This window comes from Manis pentadactyla, chromosome 6 (genome assembly GCF_030020395.1).
Source record: "Manis pentadactyla isolate mManPen7 chromosome 6, mManPen7.hap1, whole genome shotgun sequence".
In the NCBI taxonomy this organism is placed as follows: domain Eukaryota; kingdom Metazoa; phylum Chordata; class Mammalia; order Pholidota; family Manidae; genus Manis; species Manis pentadactyla.
This window is the reverse complement of record NC_080024.1, coordinates 113,584,901-113,606,350: the sequence shown is the minus strand read 5'-3', so window position 1 is coordinate 113,606,350 and position 21,450 is coordinate 113,584,901. Positions and strand designations below refer to the sequence as shown.

The 21,450-nt window shown below is 40.0% G+C and overlaps 1 protein-coding gene across 1 annotated transcript in view; it reads right to left on the bottom strand.

The window, feature by feature from the left end:
- Positions 1-21,450, bottom strand: part of L3MBTL4 (L3MBTL histone methyl-lysine binding protein 4) — a 503,654-nt gene that overhangs the window by 471,841 nt on the left and 10,363 nt on the right.

Genomic DNA, 21,450 nt, shown 5'->3' with positions numbered 1-21,450 from the left:
AATACAATAAATACAGCTATTCCTAAAAGAGACACAAGTGGATGCAGTACAACAGCCAGGATACATCTACATCTGCAAGAACTCAACATCATACAAAGGGCGTAAGATAAAAGCTGTGGCCAGGCAGGACCCGAACGCTCCCCCATCCCAGAACCTGGCGGGAAGAAAGGAGTCGGAACAAGGAGGGAGTGAAAGCCCAGGACAGCTAAACAACCAGCTCTAGAAATCCACACCTGGAGCGCAGACACAAGGTGCACGGGGTGCTGGATATTAGAGAAACGGAAAAGCAAAACCTGCAGGAAGGTCCCTGCAACTGGCGCCCCTAAGACAAAAGAAAAGTGAGTGCTTTTTATAAGTCTTAAAGAGACAGGGACCCCACAGCTGGATGAAGTAGTCCCGGCACACTAAGACAGCAGCTGGGAATCCCGGGGAACTTTTGGTGCCCTAAACCCCTGGGCGGCAGTTCAGCTCTGAAGTCCTTCACAGCACTAAGTAGCCTGCTAGTCGTTCCCCCAACTGGTACGGACCCCAACACATAGGCCCAGTAGTGGAAGAGTGGTAACGCATGCCGGGGGTGGCAGCGCCAGAGGGGACCAGAAGCACTTCGTGGGAGAATGCCACGGCAGCAACCGAACAGCACGGTAGCGGCCCGTATGCGCCGGTGGCAGTGGCGCCAGAAGAGCCCGGGAGAGGTCCGCGCGGTAGAGGCCAGCGCACAACTGCAGTGGTGCCAGAGCGAGCAACCACGCTCCCAGCAGCTGACCAGAATCCCAGCCCAATGCACAGCCACCTGGGCCAGACTGAAAAGCAGCTGCTGGCACACAGCTGCCTGGCAGGAGCGCTGCTATCGCGTAGGAGCGCACATGACGTGCCTGCCACTCCCCGCAGGGCTCCGCGCTGCTCTGACGGAGACCCCACATACAGCAGCTTAGGGGATTAACCTGGTGGCTGCTCCAGGAATGCGGGTAACTGACACAGGCAGCAGAGAACGGCAAGGCATCCAGCAAGCAGGAAAGGACTTTCTTCTCCCAGCTGACATACCGGCAAGCTGCCTACGGCCAACGCTATCACAGTGAAAAGGCAAAAAATTATAGTCCAGTCCAAAACAGTTCAGACAGGAGGCGGAGCCAACATGGCGGCGTGAGTAGGACAGTGGGAATCTCCTCCCAAAAACATATATACTTTTGAAAATACAACAAACACAACTAGCCCTAAAAGAGAGACCAGAAGACGCAGGACAGTGGCCAGACTGCAGCTACACCAGCGAGAACCCAGCGACTGGTGAAAGGGGTAAGATACAAGCCCCGGCCCGGCGGGACCCGAGCGCCCCTCCCCCAAGCTCCCGGCGGGAGAAGAATAGGCAGAGCGGGAGGGAGACGGAGCCCAGGACTGCGGAACACTCAGCCCCAGCCATCCGGAACAGAGCGCAGACACAGTATGTGCCCAGAGGGGCCCTGGATACTGGGGGAACAGGGAGTAAGACCTCTGAGTGGGTGCCGAAGCTGATGCCCCTGTGACAAAGAAAAGCGGGGGCTTTTTGAAAGTCTTAAAGGGACAGGGACTTAACAGCTTGACGGAAACAACCCAGGTCACAGTACAGCAGCTGGAAATTACAGGGAAAACCGGGTGCAATAACCCCCTGGGCAACAGCTCTGAGACCCCTCACGGAGGCAAACAGTCAAGCAGCACCCCCATCCATTACCCCACCGGGCGCTGCAAAAGCAGAGAAGCAGCCTGAGACAAATTCCGCCCACAGAAAGGGAAATTTCTCCCTTCCGGCCAGGCAAGACACAAAGACCCACTCTACACGCAAATACCCAACACAAGTCACTAGGGGTCGCAGTTTCCCAGTAAAGAAAGGCCAGTAGCAAGTGAAAATTTTGGCCCTCCCAGCTGACAGTCAATAGCACCTGTCAACATGAAAAGGCAAAAAAATATGATCCAGACAAGACTAACCCAGACAGCTTCGGCATCTGCTACATTTTCCCCTGAGAAGGAATCTGGGGAGATAGATTTAGCCAGTCTTCCTGAAAAAGAATTCAAAACAAAAGTAATAACCATGCTGATGGACTTGCAGAGAAATATGCAAGAACTAAGGAAGGAGAATTCAGAAATAAAACAAGCTCTGGAAGGACTTCAAAACAGAATGGACGAGATGCAAGAGACCATTAATGGACTAGAAAACAGAGAACAGGAATGCAGAGAAGCTGATGCAGAGAGAGATAAAAGGATCTCCAGGAATGAAAGAATTTTAAGAGAGCTGAGTGACCAATCGAAAAGGAAAAATATAAGAATCATAGGTATTCCAGAAGAAGTAGAGAGAGAAAAGGGGATAGAAAATGTCTTTGAAGAAATAATTGCTGAAAATTTCCCCAAACTAGGGGAAGAAATGGCCTCTCAGACCACAGAGGTACACAGAACTCCCATGACAAGGGATCCAAGGAGGGCAACACCAAGACACATAATAATTAAAATGGCAAAGATCAAAGACAAGGACAAAGTATTACAGGCAGCCAGAGAGAAAAAAAAGGTTACCTACCTACAAAGGAAAACCCATCAGGCTATCATCAGACTTCTCAACAGAAACACTACAGGCCAGAAGAGAATGGCATGATATACTTAATGCAATGAAACAGAAGGGCCTCGAACCAAGACTACTGTATCCAGCACGAATATCATTTAAATATGAAGGAGGGATTAAACAATTCCCAGACAAGCAAAAGTTGAGGGAATTTGCCTCCCACAAACCACCTCTACAGGGCATCCTACAGGGACTGCTCTAGATGGGAGCACTCCTAAAAAGAGCACACAACAAAACACCCAACATATGAAGAAGGGAGGAGGAGGAATAAGAAGGGAGAGAAATAAAGAATCATCAGACTGTGTTTATAATAGCTCAACAAGTGAGTTAAGTTAGACAGTAAGATAGTAAAGAAGCTAACCCTAAACCTTTGGTAACCACAAACTTAAAGCCTGCAATGGCAATAAATTCATACTTTTCAATAATCACCCTAAATGTAAATGGATTGAATGCACCAATCAAAAGACACAGAGTAATAGAATGGATAAAAAAGCAAGATCCATCCATATGCTGCTTACAAGAGACTCACCTCAAACCCAAAGACGCGCACAGACTTAAAGTCAAGGGATGGAAAAAGATATTTCAAGCAAACAACAGAGAGAAGAAAGCAGGTGTTGCAATTCTGGTATCAGACAAAACAGACTTCAAAATAAAGAAAGTAACAAAAGACAAAGAAGGACATTACATAATTAGAAAGGGCTCAGTCTATCAAGAGGATATAACCATTATAAACATATATGTACCCAATACAGGAGCACCAACATACCTGAAACAAATTCTAATAGAACGAAAGGAGTAAATAGAATGCAATGCATTCATTCTAGGAGACTTCAACACACCACTCACTCCAAAGGAAAGATCCACCAGACAGAAAATAAGTAAGGACACAGAGGCACTGAACAACACACTAGAACAGATGGACCTAATAGACATCCTTAGAACTCTACATCCAAAAGCAACAGAATACACATTCTTCTCAAGTGCACATGGAACATTCTCCAGAATAGACCACATACTAGGACACAAAAAGAGCCTCAGTAAATTCCAAAAGACTGAAACCATACCAACCAACTTTTCAGACCACAAAGTCATTAAACTAGAAAAAAACTGTTCAAAGTAAGCAAAAAGGCTCACAAACACATGGAGGCTAAACAACACGCTCCTAAATAATCAATGGATAAATCACCAAATCAAAATGGAGATCCAGCAATATATGGAAACAAATGACAACAACAACACTAAGCCCCAACTTCTGTGGGACACAGCAAAAGCAGTCTTAAGAGGAAAGTATATAGCAATCCAAGCATATTTCAAAAAGGAAGAGCAATCCCAAATGAACGGTCTAATGTCACAACTATCGAAATTGGAAAAAGAAGAACAAATGAGGCCTAAGGTCAGCAGAAGGAGGGACATAATAAAGATCAGAGAAGAAATAAATAAAATTGAGAAGAATAAAACAATAGCAAAAATCAATGAAACCAAGAGCTGGTTCTTCGACAAAATAAACTAAATAGATAAGCCTCTAGCCAGACTTATTAAGAGGAAAAGAGAGTCAACACAAATCAACAGTATCAGAAACGAGAAAGGAAAAATCACGACGGACCCCGCAGAAATACAAAGAATTATTAGAGACTACTATGAAAACCTATATGCTAACAAGCTGGGAAACTTAGGAGAAATGGACAACTTCCTAGAAAAATACAACCTTCCAAGACTGACCCAAAAAGAAACAGAAAATCTAAACAGACCAATTACCAGCAACGAAATTGAAGCGGTAATCAAAAAACTACCAAAGAACAAAACCCCCGGGCCAGATGGATTTACCTCGGAATTTTATCAGACATACAGGGAAGACATAATACCCATTCTCTTTAAAGTTTTCCAAAAAACAGAAGAGGAGGGGATACTCCCAAACTCATTCTATGAAGTTAACATCACCCTAATACCAAAACCAAGCAAAGACACCACCAAAAAAGAAAACTACAGACCAATATCCCTGATGAACGTAGACGCAAAAATACTCAACAAAATTTTAGCAAAACGAATTCAAAAATACATCAAAAGGATCGTACACCATGACCAAGTGGGATTCATCCCAGGGATGCAAGGATGGCACAACATTCGAAAGTCCATCAACATCATCCACCACATCAACAAAAAGAAAGACAAAAACCACATGATCATCTCCATAGATGCTGAAAAAGCATTTGACAAAGTTCAACATCCATTCATGATAAAAACTCACAGCAAAATGGGAATAGAGGGCAAGTACCTCAGCATAATAAAGGCCATCTATCAAAAACCCACAGCCAACATTATATTGAACAGCGAGAAGCTGAAAGCTTTTCCTCTGAGATCGGGAACTAGACAGGGATGCCTACTCTCCACACTGTTATTTAACATAGTACTGGATGTCCTAGTCACGGCAAACAGACAAAACAACGAAATAGAAGGAATCCAGATTGGTAAAGAAGAAGTTAAACTGTCACTATTTGCAGATGACATGATACTGTACATAAAAAACCCTAAAGACTCCACCCCAGAACTACTAGAACTGATATCGGAATACAGCACAGTTGCAGGATACAAAATCAACACACAGAAATCTGTGGCTTTCCTATACATTAACAATGAACCAACAGAAGGAGAAATCAGGAAAACAACTCCATTCACAATTGCATCAAAAAAATATAAAATACCTAGGAATAAACCTAACCAAAGACGTGAAAGACTTATACTCTGAAAACTACAAGTCACTCTTAAAAGAAATTAAAGGGGACACTAACAGATGGAAACGCATCCCATGCTCATGGGTAGGAAGAATTAACATCGTCAAAATGGCCATCCTGCCCAAAGCAATATACAGATTTGATGCAATCCCTATGAAACTACCAGCAACATTCTTCAATGAACTGGAACAAATAATTCAAAAATTCATATGGAACCACCAAAGACCCCGAATAGCCAAAGCAATCCTGAGAAAGAAGAATAAAGTAGGGGGGATCTCACTCCCCAACTTCAAGCTCTATTATAAAGCCATAGTAATCAAGGCAATTTGGAACTGGCACAAGAACAGAGCCACAGACCAATGGAACAGACTAGAGAATCCAGACATTAACCCAGACATATATGGTCAATTAATATTTGATAAAGGAGCCATGGACATACAATGGCAAAATGACAGTCTCTTCAACAGGTGGTGCTGGCAAAACTGGACAGCTACATGTAGGAGAATGAAACTGGACCATTGTCTAACCCCACATACAAAAGTAAACTCAAAATGGATCAAAGACCTGAATCTAAGTCACGAAACCATTAAACTCTTGGAAGAAAACATAGGCAAAAACCTCTTAGACATAAACATGAGTGACCTCTTCTTGAACATATCTCCCCGGGCAAGGAATATAACAGCAAAAATGAACAAGTGGGACTATATTAAGCTGAAAAGCTTCTGTACAGCAAAAGACACCATCAATAGAAGAAAAAGGATCCCTACAGTATGGGAGAATATATTTGAAAATGACACATCCGATAAAGGCTTGATGTCCAGAATATATAAAGAGCTCACACGCCTCAACAAACAAAAAACAAATAACCCAATTAAAAAATGGGCAAAGGAACTGAACAGATGGTTCTCCAAAAAAGAAATACAGATGGCCAACAGACACATGAAAAGATGCTCCACATCGCTAATTATCAGAGAAATGCAAATTAAAACTACAATGAGGTATCACCTCACACCAGTAAGGATGGCTGCCATCCAAAAGACAAACAACAACAAATATTGGTGAGGCTGTGGAGAAAGGGGAACCCTCCTACACTGCTGGTGGGAATGTAAATTAGTTCAACCATTGTGGAAAGCAGTATGGAGGTACATCAAAATGCTCAAAACAGACTTACCATTTGACCCAGGAACTGCACTCCTAGGAATTTACCCTAAGAATGCAGCAATCAAGTATGAGAAAGACCAATGTACCCCTATGTTTATCACAGCACTATTTACAATAGCCAAGAATTGGAAGCAACCTAAATGTTCATCGATAGATGAATGGATAAAGAAGATGTGGTACATATACACAATGGAATACTACTCAGCTATAAGAAAAGGGCAAATCCTACCATTTGCAGCAACATGGATGGAGCTGGAGGGTATTATGCTCAGTGAAACAAGCCAAAGAGAGAAAGAGAAATACCAAATGATTTCACTCATCTGTGGAGTATAAGAACAAAGGAAAAACTGAAGGAACAAAACAGCAGCAGAAACACAGAACTCAAGAAGGGACTAACAGGTACCAAAGGGAAAGGGACTGGGGAGGATGGGTGGGTAGGGAGGGATAAGGGGGGGAGGAAAAGGGGGGTATTAAGATTAGCATCCATAGGGTGGTGGGAGAAAGGGGAGGGCTGAACAACACAAGGAAGACAAGTAGTGATTCTACAACATTTTGCTACGTTGATGGACAGTGACTGTAATGGAGTGTATAGGGGGGACCTGGTATAGGGGAGAGCCTAGTAAACAAAGTATTCGTCATGTAAGTGTAATGATAAAAAAAAAAAAAGAAGTTCCTGTGTGGTGACCTCCAATGAGTTCTACACAATGATATGAAGGGCATATAAAAGTGTAGGCAAAGGGTCTGTTTGTGTTTATACAGAGTATCAAAGCCTAATTTGGCTACCCTGAAAATGAACTAAGATACGATATGAAAAAGAACTTCCAATATCAGCACTCTCAGGAAGACTCATGACAGAAGATGATCAGCAAAAAAAAACCCCAACAAAGATCCACGCACTGCCACAGGTGTAGATGCACTCATCCCACCAGCTCCTGGAATTGCCAAGGGAAGGATGAAGGAGATATCTAAGCTGGCCTGTGCATACAGTAAAACAACAAATTTGACTGGATCTATACTGTTGGAACTCAACCAAGAATTAGGAGAAGTGCAAATAGTAGCGCTCCAAAATCTTACAACCACAGACTATTTACTGTTAAAAGAACATATGGGATGTGAACAGTCCCCAGGAATGGGTTGTTTTAATTTATCTGAATTCTCTCAGACTGTTCAAGTTCAGTTGGACAATATCCACCATATCATAGATAAGTTTTCACAAATCCCTAAGGTGCCTAACTGGTTTTCTTGGTTTCACTGGAGATGGCTGGTAATTACAGGTATGCTTTGGTTACATAACTGTACTCCTATTATGTTAATGTGTGCGCACAATTTAATTAGTAGTTTAAAACCTATCCATGCTGAAGTTACTCTACAAGAAGATATGTCAAAGAAATAATCAATCTTCCCAGGTTTTCTTCCACCTACTACTTCTATAGCTTTTCTTCTTCCTACCTAATTACAACCCTTAAATAGAATTCGTGTGACATGTCGAATTTACCGAGTATCATAATTCTTCCAAGTGGTAAAGACACCTCAAGACAAATGCTGGGCATAGAAGCCACATGGCATAAATATGCAAAGAAGTAAAAAGCTAACCTTTTCAAACAATAAGGCTTCTCTCTCACTTACCAACTTAACATTTCCCTGTATGACCCCGGAAGATGACTGGTTTGGCAGAGACGGGTAAGATTCCTCAAGGGAGGAACAACCTAAGACAGGCACAGTCGCAGGGGGCCATCAGGTGAGAAAATGGGGCTCAGCAGAGGTGAGGCTTAGAACCTCCCCCCTCATGTTCTGAGAGAAATCTTCTGCATACATGGATGTTTTATTGCCCTTGTCTAGCTCGGATTAACACATAGTCTACAGGCACACAGCTGATCATCTACATTTGCTCTCTTACAACACTAAACTCTGTTTTCTACCTTTATCTCGTATCTACCCACCACTTCAGCATTTCATTAAAAATAATAATAATAGAGAAATGTGGTATCCACATATAAATCAAGTATAAAAATCAAATGAATATTCATATTTGAAATGACTGTTTATAGTTCATAATGCATGAACAAAACCGAAAGCTTCTGTGATGACTGCCCTTGTAATGTTCACCATGTAACTTATTCACTATGTAAGAATTGGTACTCCATGTAAGAACTTGTTCGTTATGCATCAGAAGATTGGAGACTGACGAAAATTAGGCTTGGGGTGGATTAATGATTGTGCATTGAGTATTGACCCCCCTATACAGAATTTTATTGTTGTTAACAACCATTTGATCAATAAATATGAGAGATGCCCTCACACACACAAAAAATGTTTTTCTAGACAAAAAAAAAGAAGTTAAATGTTCTCACACTAGCTAAGAAACCTGCATTACATTGTCTTTCTTCTGATCTAAAAATTAATTGGTTAATGAGATTATTATGAACTACACTGTGTCCATTTGTCATTAGTAGCTCCCTCACATTTTCCCACCTATGAGCCTTGCCTTCCCCAAGGCAGAAGCCAGAAAAACTTTAACCATGGACTCCTTTGAAAATACGCAGTGACCTCGCTTCTCCCAGTGAAATGCACAAAGATGCAGGGAAACTATATCATGGACTATAAAACTTCTCCATCTGTTCAATTCCTTTACTATGTGCTGAAGACTTAAAGAAAAATAGATTTAATTGCTATGCTAGCCTTAAAAGCTGGTAAAAAATCAAAACAGACTTCTTTCAGGTACTTTAAACTGTCAAAACATTTTCCTGCTTAGGTTTCATTTTCTCTAAACTCTTCTTCATATCTACCTAAAGAATCATTAAATATCAAACAGAGTTTATATAAATTCTTATTTTATAAGCCAAATACCTCTTGAGGATTTCTAGAATAAACTAAATGATCAAAGTCATAACTTATCAATAAACTGAACAAAAGCACACATAAATTACAGTGTACTACAAATACAATTCAATGCAGTATTTTTTTAAGCAGGCTCATTCTATTTAATAAACTCCACATATTTTGCCTCTAACAAACACATACTTGAGTAATTAGGATGGAAAACATACTGGCTTGCTTTCACTGACATAACACACTATATGACACAAATTCCAGCGTGACTGCTCATGAGGTCAGCACCATGGTTAAAGCCTGACGGCGACAACACACTTGTTTGGCGCCATCACGTGTATTCTACTCCCTGTGCCCACGAGCACTCACACACCAGACGTGAGGGGGCAAGATGTCCATGGGCTTCAGTCAAGTAGATGCGATGAGAAAAAAGGTACAGAAATATAAGAGAGATGGAATTTTTTAATGAATTCTGTCAAGAATACACTAAGCAAGTTTCTCAGAAGATTTTTAATAAAATAACTCTCCATTCAGTTGATATGTTTTCAGTAGCACTCTGATAAGGCAAGGCCATCAGAGGGTTTTTGAAGCCTGAAGGCCAAAGCACTGGATAATAGTAAACTCCTTCCATTCTGTCCACAAAGCACCTCAGAACTCTAGTAAAACATATGGCTACTGTACAGAAGCTTACCAAAAGGAACAACCCTACAAGCCAGAGACAATTATCTGAACATAAAAGATCTGGAAAAAGGAGTAGTTCTAAGGAATTACCATTTGATTATATTCACAAACATAGGACTGGCTTCAATAAACTAATCTCAGTGACTTAAAATCTATCAGTTATATTCAAGTCAACCTCTCCTGCAAAAGTTTAACTCCATTAACTTACATCATTTATGACTAAACAGTGAACTAGGTAAAATAAACTGTATCACCTCCATCTGATCCTAATTTGAATTATTTTTCTTAATCCAAATTGATGAAGATCAAAGTACTGAGATCTTAGCTAGTACTATGTGCATGCAAAGTGATCTGCCAGTGTTTGATTCATCCCCAAGGGGTTGGCCACACCATTTCTGTGGAACCACAAACAGAGGCCATGGTAGTTTGCAGCTGGCCTGGACTCCTGCACTTCACAGATAGCAGCCCTCAAAGAGCCCTGAACTTCCTCCACTCTTTTCACCTCACCCTCACGCCATCTGCTCTAAGCTCTCTTTCTAGTTACTAATAATAGCCACGAGTCATCTGGACTTTCTGTGTCTATACATTTTAAATCCAAAATAGTTCTGAGTTTACACAGCAGCTGCTGCCAGATGACATTTACACTCCAAGGAATGCCTTGGGGAGGCACAGGGAGCTGCTCCCACTCATGAGGAAGCCACAGGACAACCTCTTAGAGGAGCTGGGAATCAACTCGATGGGCACTTGCATTCTTCGAAACCCTGCAGGTACTACAACTTAAATATCTGTGTGCACATCCTCATATATGGATGTTTTCTCTGGTTTTCTACATCAGTCTAAACATATTTGACTTTTGCAATATCTCATTCAAAGCACTGATTAACTCATCAAATTAGTTCCTACCTGAAACTTCATTTCATCCTGCTTACATCTATCCCAAAACCTTGGAACATTATGTGAAATTCCTAAGTCTGTATTGAAGGGACTTAATAAGAGAAAATTAAGTAATACGTAAAAGCACTAAAAACATTCTGAACGGTAGGATAACTTATACCTTCTTTCCATTCTGCAACTTATTTAATTTTGGTATTTTAATATAAAATTAAATGACCCACTCCAACCACCCTAAATCAATGAACTATTCTAATTCCAGGTAGTAAAGATTTGAGAGGAAAAAGGGGGATTTGATCTTACTATGAATGCAGGAGTTCTCCAAATGCTGATTGCTTGATTTTAAATTGCCCTATCAAAATACTACATATACATAAGCAGTTGTGAAGTTCTCTTCAACTACTGATCCCCAATTATCACAATTTGTGTCTTTTCAAAAAATCATGAAAGAAAAGTCAAACCACATGCATGAAGCACACAGACTGGCAGGATGTTCTGGTGACTTAATGGATAAATCAATTGCCTAAGCATTACAGATTATATAAGATGCATAAACTGTGATACGAGCATCAAAATGGAATTGGCTCATGCATCTAACCATTAACAGCTTATCTTCAGGCTGAGTTCATTCAGTGCTTTAGTTCAGAACATAATCTTAGTATCTCACTGTTCTCCTGCTGTTCATATGAAGACACAAAACGGTAGCCACTAAATATTTCCTGAAGTAAACCATGGACAGAAAGACAGAACAGGGCAAACTTCACATATGTGTTTACTCTTCCACAGTCTCACCTAATTTTCCCTTACATTAGCATGGAGAAATGAATGTCACTATAAATTATGCAGCTTTAAACCAAGTCCTTTACTGTTCTGTAGTGTATGACCTCATTTGTTACATTAGTGAATTAGATGATCTGTAAGAGATCTAGGTTAAATCGACACTTTTGTAATTTTATTTTGGACTTTCATCTTCCACACAAGTCAACTGTGTAAAAGAAGGTCCACAACACTGACAATACTCCAGAAGCAGAATCTCAACCTAAGAAATGTTTGACTTACTTCCATGTGTGTTACAGAAAGCAGTCCTGGGAGAAGGAGAGATCATCAGATACAAAACCAGAACTTCCATTCAAGTCTTGACTCTACCACTTACTATTACCTTCAGCAAGGTAGTCAAACTCACTAAACTTTAATCTTGTTTCCTATAAAATACCTCCAACGTATTATTTCTGATTAGTATTCAGCAGTTATTGTTTTCATCATCAGAAGAATAAACAATATTGTCAATCTATGGCTTGATAATCTATGACCAACTCAAATACTCATCTTTACATTTTACTAAAATATATGTCCTGATCATTCTCAATGAGATAGATGAATTAGAATTTTTTTTCTCAAATTTGATATATAGTAAACAAGATTTCTTTTAAATTATATCAAATTATGTTTTGAACTTAAACACATCTTGCTTAATAGTGCCTATTAAAATCTGTTAACTTCAATCCTTTTATTATTATAAAAATAAAGTGTGCTTGGGTAGAAAATAATTTCTAAACTATCGTATGCTATAGAAGATTTTCTGAATCCCACATCTTACAGCTTTCTTTATAAGAAAAATGAAGGGGGTAGAGCCAAGTTGGTGGCGTGAGTAGAGCAGCGGACATCTCCTCCCAAAACCACATATATCTATGAAAATATAACAAAGACAACTCTTCCTCGAATAAAGACCAGAGGACACAGGACAACATCCAGACCACATCCACACCTGTGAGAACCCAGTGCCTTGTAAAGGGGGTAAGATACAAGCCCTGGCCTGGCAGGACTCAAGCGCCCCTCCCCCCAGCACCCGGCGGGAGAAGAATAGGCAGAGCGGGAGGGAGACGGAGCCCAGGACTGCCGAACACCCAGCCCCAGCCATCCGGGCCAGAGCGCAGACAAAGTGCGGGGCCCTGGATACTAGGGAAATAGGGCAGCAAGAACGGTGAGCGGGCACCAGAGGCCTGGTGCCAGAGGACATAAGAATAACGAGGGGCCTTTTTTTTTTTTCTGTTTTGTTTTGGCGAGCGCTTTTTGGAAGTCTTAAAGGGATAGGGACCCCAATACTAGGGAAACAGGGAAGCAAGACCGGTGAGCAGATGCCTGAGGCTGGTGCCAGAGAATAAAGAAAAATGAGCCGCCATTTTTTATTTATTTATTATTTTTTTAATTAAAAAAAAATTTTTTTTTTCTTTTTTTTGTGGTCGTTGTTTTGTTTTGGCGGGGGCTTTTTGGAAGTCTTAAAGGGGCAGGGCGGGACACATAATCCAGAGGTAGGGAATCTGGAAATCTCTGGGCACCCTAATCCCCTGGGCTGCAGGGAGCACGGAGGCCCCTCATGGAGATAAATAGCCTCCCAGCAGCTCCTGCTCCAACGCAACTCCACCACTTTGGAGCGGGAGCCCGAGCCAGACCACGCCCACAGCAACAGTGGAGATAAACTCCATAGCAGCCGGGCAGGAAGCAGAAGCCCTGTCTGTGTGCAGCTGCCCAGCACAAGCCACTAGAGGTCGCTGTTCTCCCAGGAGAGGAGGGCCACAAACCAACAAGAAGGGAAGTTCTTCCAGCCGCCACTCGTCCCAGCTCTGCAAACTATTCCTATCACCATGAAAAGGCAAAGCTACAGGCAGACAAAGATCACAGAGACAACACCAGAGAAGGAGACAGACCTAACCAGTCTTCCTGACAAAGAATTCAAAACAAAAATCATAAACATGCTGACAGAGATGCAGAGAAATATGCAAGAGATATGGGATGAAGTCCGGAGGGAGAACACAGATGCCAGAAAGGAGATTACAGAAATGAAACAAACTCTGGAAGGGTTTATAAGCAGAATGGATAGGATGCAAGAGGCCATTGATGGAATTGAAACCAGAGAACAGGAATGCATAGAAGCTGACATAGAGAGAGATAAAAGGATCTCCAGGAATGAAACAATATTAAGAGAAGTGTGTGACCAATCTAAAGGGAACAATATCCGTATTATAGGGGTACCAGAAGAAGAAGAGACAGGAAAAGGGATGGAGAGTATCTTGGAAGAAATAATTGCGGAAAATTTCCCCAAACTGGGGGAGGAAATAATTGAACAGACCACGGAAATACACAGAACCCCCAATAGAAAGGATCCAAGAAGGACAACAACAAGACACATAATAATTAAAATGGCAAAGATCAAGGACAAGGAAAGAGTTTTAAAGGCAGCTAGAGAGAAAAAGGTCACATATAAAGGAAAACCCATCAGGCTAACGTCAGACTTCTCAACATAAACCCTACAGGCCAGAAGAGAATGGCATGATATATTTAATGCAATGAAACAGAAGGGCCTTGAACCAAGGATACTGTATCCAGCACGACTATCATTCAAATATGACGGTGGGATTAAACAATTCCCAGACAAACAAAAGCTGAGGGAATTTGCTTCCCACAAACCACCTCTACAGGACATCTTACAGGGACTGCTCTAGATGGGAGCACTCCTAGAAAGAGCACAGAACAAAACACCCAACATATGAACAATGCAAGAGGAGGAATAAGAAGGGAGAGAAGAAAATAATCTCCAGACAGTGTATATAAGAGCTCAATAAGTGAGCTAACTTAGGCAGTAAGATACTAAAGACGCTAACCTTGAACCTTTGGTAACCACGAATCTAAAGCCTGCAACGGAAATAAGTACATATCTTTCAATAGTCACCCTAAATGTTAATGGACTGAATGCACCAATCAAAACACACAGAGTAATAGAATGGATAAAAAAGAAAGACCCATCTATATGCTGCTTACAAGAAACTCACCTCAAACCCAAATACATGTACAGACTAAAAGTCAAGGGATGGAAAAACATATTTCAGGCAAACAACAGCAAGAAGAAAGCAAGGGTTGTAGTACTATTATCAGACAAAATAGACTTCAAAAAAAAGAAAGTAACAAGATAAAGAAGGACACTACATAATGATAAACGGCTCAGTCCAAACAAGAGGATATAACCATTTTAAATATATATGAACCCAATACAGGAGCACCAGCATATGTGAAACAAATACTAACAGAACTAAAGGGGGAAATAGACTGCGATGCATTCATTCTAGGAGACTTCAACACACCACTCACCCCAAAGGATAGATCCACTGGGCAGAAAATAAGTAAGGACACGGAAGCACTGAACAACACAGTAGAGCAGATGGACCTAATAGACATCTACAGAACTCTACATTGAAAAGCAACAGGATACACATTCTTCTCAAGTGCACATGGAATATTCCCCAGAATAGACCACATACTAGGCCACAAAAAGAGCCTCAGTAAATTCCAAAAGATTGAAATCCTCCCAACCAACTTTTCAGACCACAAAGGTATAAAACTAGAAATAAATTGTGCAAAGAAAGCAAAAAGGCTCACATGGAGGCTTAACAACATGTTCCTAAATTATCAATGGATCAACGAACAAATCAAAATGGAGATCCAGCAATATATGGAAACAAATGACAACACTAAGCCCCAACTTCTGTAGGACACAGCAAAAGCAGTCTTAAGAGGAATGTATATAGCAATCCAAGCATATTTAAAAAAGGAAGAACAATCCCAAATGAATGGTCTAATGTCACAATTATCGAAATTGAAAAAGAAGAACAAATGAGACCTAAGGTCAGCAGAAGGAGGGACATAATAAAGATCAGAGAAGAAATAAATAAAATTGAGAAGAATAAAACAATAGCAAAAATCAATGAAACCAAGAGCTGGTTCTTCGAGAAAATAAACAAAACACATAAGCCTCTAGCCAGACTTATTAAGAGGAAAAGAGAGTCAACACAAATCAACAGTATCAGAAACGAGAAAGGAAAAACCATGACGGACCCCACAGAAATACAAAGAATATTAGAGAATACTATGAAAACCTATATGCTTACGAGCTGGGAAACCTAGGAGAAATGGACAACTTTCTAGAAAAATACAACCTTTCAAGACTGACCCAGAAAGAAACAGAAAATCTAAACAGACCAATTACCAGCAACGAAATTGAAGCGGTAATCAAAAAACTACCAAAGAACAAAACCCCCGGGACAGATGGATTTACCTCGGAATTTTATCAGACATACAGGGAAGACATAATACCCATTCTCATTAAAGTTTTCCAGAAAATAGAGGAGGAAGGGATACTCCCAAACTCATTCTATGAAGCCAACATCACCCTAATACCAAAACCAGGCAAAGACCCCACCAAAAAAGAAAACTACCAACCAATATCCCTGAAGAACGTAGATGCAAAAATACTCAACAAAATATTAGCTAACTGAATTCAAAAATACATCAAAAGGATCATACACCATTACCAAGTGGATTCATCCCTGGGACGCAAGGATGGTACAACATTTGAAAGTCTATCAATATCATCCGCCAAATCAACAAAAAGAAAGACAAAAACCACATGATCATCTCCATAGATGCTGAGAAAGCATTTGACAAAGTTCAACATCCATTCATGATTAAAAGTCTCAGCAAAATGGGAATAGAGGGCAAGTACCTCAACATAATAAAGGCCATCTAGGAAAAAAGCACAGCCAACATTATATTGAACGGCGAGAAGCTGAAAGCTTTTCCTCTGAGATCGGGAACTAGACAGGGATGCCCACTCCCCACACTGTTATTTAACATAGTACTGGAGATCCTAGCCACGGTAATCAGACAAAACAAAAAAAACACAAGGAATCCAGATTGGTAAAGAAGAAGTTAAACTGTCACTATTTGCAGATGACATGATACTGTACATAAAAAATCCTAAAGACTCCACCCCAAAACTACTAGAACTGATATCAGAATACAGCAAAGTTGCAGGATACAAAATCAACACACAGAAATCTGGCTTTCCTATACACTAACAATGAACCAACAGAAAGAGAAATCAGGAAAACAACTCCATTCACAACTGCATAAAAAAAAATAAAATACTTAGGAATAAACCTAACCAAAGAAGTGAAAGACTTCTACTCTGAAAACTACAAGTCACTCTTAAGAGAAATTAAAGGGGACACTAACAGATGGAAACTCATTACATGCTCATGGCTAAGAAGAATTAATATCGTCAAAATGGCCATCATGCCCAAAGCAATGTACAGATTTGATGCAATCCCTATGAAACTACCAGCAACATTCTTCAATGAACTGGAACAAATAATTCAAATATTCATATGGAAACACCAAAGACCCTGAATAGCCAAAGCAATCCTGAGAAAGAAGAATAAAGTAGGGGGGATCTCACTCCCCAACTTCAAGCTCTACTATAAAGCCATAGTAATCAAGACAATTTGGAACTGGCACAAGAACAGAGCCACAGACCAATGGAATAAACTAGAGAATCCAGACATTAATTCAGACGTATATGGTCAATTAATATTTGATAAAGGAGCCATGGACATACAATGGAAAATGACAGTCTCTTCAACAGATGGAGCTGGCAAAACTGGACAGCTACATGTAGGAGCATGAAACTGGACCATTGTCTAACCCCATATACAAAAGTAAACTCAAAATGGATCAAAGACCTGAATGTAAGTAATGAAACCATTAAACTCTTGGAAGAAAACATAGGCAAAAACCTCTTAGACATAAACATGAGTGACCTCTTCTTGAACATATCTCCCCGGGCAAGGAAAACAACAGCAAAAATGAACAAGTGGGACTATATTAAGCTGAAAAGCTCCTGTACAGCAAAAGACACCATCAATAGAACAAAAAGGAACTCTACAGAATGGGAGAATATATTTGAAAACGACAGATCCGATAAAGGCTTGACGTCCAGAATATATAAAGAGCTCAAACGCCTCAACAAACAAAAAACAAATAACCCAATTAAAAAATGGGCAGAGGAACTGAACAGACAGTTCTCCAAAAAAGAAATACAGATGGCCAACAGACACATGAAAAGATACTCCACATCGTTAATTATCAGGGAAATGCAAATGAAAACTACAATGAGGTATCACCTCACACCAGTAAGGATGGCTGCCATCCATGAGACAAACAACAACAAATGTTGGCGAGGCTGTGGAGAAAGGGGAACCCTCCTACACTGCTGGTGGGAATGTAAATTAGTTCAACCATTGTGGAAAGCAGTATGGAGGTACATCAAAATGCTCAAAACAGACATACCATTTGACCCAGGAATTGCACTCCTAGGAATTTACCCTAAGAATGCAGCAATCAAGTTTGAGAAAGACCAATGCACCCCTATGTTTTTCGCAGCACTATTTACAATAGCCAAGAATTGGAAGCAATGTACATGTCCATCGATAGCTGAATGGATAAAGAAGATGTGGTACATATACACAATTGAATACTACTCAGCCATAAGAAAATGGAAAATCCTACCATTTGCAGCAACATGGATGGAGCTGGAGGGAATTATGCTCAGTGAAACAAGCCAAGCAGAGAAAGAGAAATACCAAATGATTTCACTCATCTGTGGAATATAAGTACAAAGGAAAAACTGAAGGAACAAAACAGCAGCAGAATCACAGAACTCAAGAATGGACTAACAGGTACCAAAGGGAAAGGGACTGGGGAGAATGGGTGGGTAGGGAGGGATAAGGGGGCGGAAGAAGAAGGGGGGTATTAAGATTAGCATGCATGGGGGGGTAGGAGAAAGGGGAGGGCTGTACAACACAGAGAAGGCAAGTAGTGATTCTACAACATTTTGCTATGCTGATGGACAGTGACTGTAAAGGGTTTTATAGGGGGGACCTGGTATAGGGGAGAGCCTAGTAAACATAATATTCATCATGTAAGTGTAGATTAATGACACCAAAAAAAAAAAAAAGGCAGTTCCTGTTTGGTGACCTCCAATGAGTTCTACACAAGGGTATAAAGGGCCTATAAGTGTAGGCAAAAGGCCTGTTTGTGTTTATACAGAGGATCAAAGCCTAATTTGGCTACACCAAAAATCAACTAAGATATGATATGAAAAAGAACTTCCAACATCAGCACTCTCTGGAAGACTCATGCCAGAAGATGATCATCAAAAAACCGTAACAGAGATCCACACACTGCTACAGGTGTAGATGCACTCATCCCACCAGTTCCTGGACTTGCCATGGGAATGAAGAAGGAGATATCTAAGCTGGCCTGTGCATAGAGTAAAACAACAAATTTGACTGGATCTATATTGTTAGAACTCAACCAAGAATTAGGAGAAGTGCAAATTGTAGCGCTCCAAAATCTTACAACTACAGACTATTTACTGTTAAAAGAACATATGGGATGTGAACATTCCCCAGGAATGGGTTGTTTTAATTTGTCTGATATCTCTCAGACTGTTCAAGTTCAGTTGGACAATATCCACCATATCATAGATAAGTTTTCACAAATCCCTAAGGTGCCTAACTGGTTTTCTTGATTTCACTGGAGATGGATGCTAATTACAGGTATGCTTTGGTTATGTCACTATACTGCTATTATGTTAATGTGTGTGCGCAATTTAATTAGTAGTTTAAAACCTATCCATGCTGAAGTTACTCTACAAGAAGATATGTCAAAGAAATAATCAATCTTCCCATGTTTTCTTCTGCCTGCTACTTCTATAGCTTTTCTTCTTTCTTCCTAATTACAACCCTTAAATAGAATTTGTGCCTCATATCAAATTTACCGAGTATTATAATTCTTCCAAGTGGCCACGATACCTCAAGACAAATGCTGGGCATAGAAACCACAGGGCATTAATATGCAAAGAAGTAAAAAGCTAACCTTTTCAAACTATAAGGCTTCTCTCTCACTTACCAACTTAACATTTCCCTGTATGGCCCCGGAAGATGATTGGTTTGGCAGAGACGGGTAAGATTCCTCAAGGGAGGAACAACCTAAGACAGTCACAGTCACAGGGGGGCCATCAGGTGAGAAACTGGGGATCAACAGAGGTGAAGCTTAGAACCTCACCCCCCGTTCTGAGAGAAGTCTGCATACGTGGATGTTTTATTGCCCTTTCTAGTTTGGATTAACACATAGTCTACAGGCACACACCTGATCATCTACATTTGCTCTCTTACAACACTAAACTATCTTTTCTACCTTTATCTTGTATCTACCTACCACTTCAGCATTTTATTAAAAATAATAATTATAAAGAGAGAAATGTGGTATCCACATATAAATCAAGTATAAAAATCAAACGAATATTCATATTTGAACTGACTCTTTATAGTTCATAATGCATGAGCAAAACTGAAAGTTTCTGTGATGACTGCCCTTGTAATGTTCACCATGTAACTTATTCACTATGTAAGAATTTGTTCTCCATGTGAGAACTTGTTCGTTATGCTTCAGAATATTGGAGACTGACGAAAATTAGGCTTGGGGTGGATTAATGATTGTGCATTGAGCATTGACTCCCCTATACAGAATTTTGTTGTTGTTAACAACCATTTGATTAATAAATATGAGAGATGCCCTCTAAAAAAAAAAATGTACATACTTCCAATTGTAAAATAAATAAGTAACCGGGATGTAATATATAGCATAAGGAATATAGTCAAAATATTGTAACAACTTGGTATGGTGATAGCTGGTAGCTAGAATTATCATGTATATAAATGTTGAATCACTGTGTTGTACACCTGAAACTAATGTAATACTGTGTGTCGACTACCCTTCAATTATCTCCAAAGATAAAAAGAAAAAGAAAAATGAAAACCTTGCATTTTAGAAAAATTTCATTTTGAAGGTGTGCATATTTTAAAAAATCAGACGTCACAACAAGGACTACATAGAAATCTGTTAGTCAAGCCTTTACTTCAAAATCTATCCTTTTGTTTTTAGTCACAGTCACTGAGTGTTATTTCTATTTTCTTTTAATATGACAAATAAGAGTAGGAAACAATGACTTAATTGTTAATTTTTAAGGTGTTCATTGAAAATAATTTCCAGAAAAATCTGATTATACCAACAAAAATAAGCTTTAAGAAATTATCAAGTCTTAACAGCAAATCCAAACAGGAATTTATTAGAATCCCTCTCAAAATTAGTCATGTCTAACCTATAGATTTCCCATTTCACATAGACATCCGTTAGAAAGCTCTCTACCCAAAGACATGTGACTAGAAATGAAGTCAATGTTTTTATTCTTCTACTGTGCCAAAACATCAGTCTCTGTAGCCAGCCTCGCAGGAAGCATCAGTGAAAATGCCAGCATAACAATGTACTAATCTAAAACATGTACCTTTATTCTTTGGTCATCAGCATCTTTAATAGCAGCAACACAAATTAACCTGGGGTTTCGTTCACCCACAACGTCAAGTTTCATATTTGGCAGAAAACCATGAGGCAACCTCTGTAACATTACAAGTGCAGCAAGTCATGAAAAACTCAGCAACTCAGACACGCTACTAAATTTTTTCTAAAATGTTACTCATCGTACATTCAGATCTTTAATACACTGGAATTTAGTTTCAAGAGATTATGCACATTACTTTATCCAGTTTCAAAAACCTGTGAGAGGGGAAATGAATTTTTGGTCAAGAAAGGTAAGAAGACAGAGACAGATTAAATCATAAATTCATT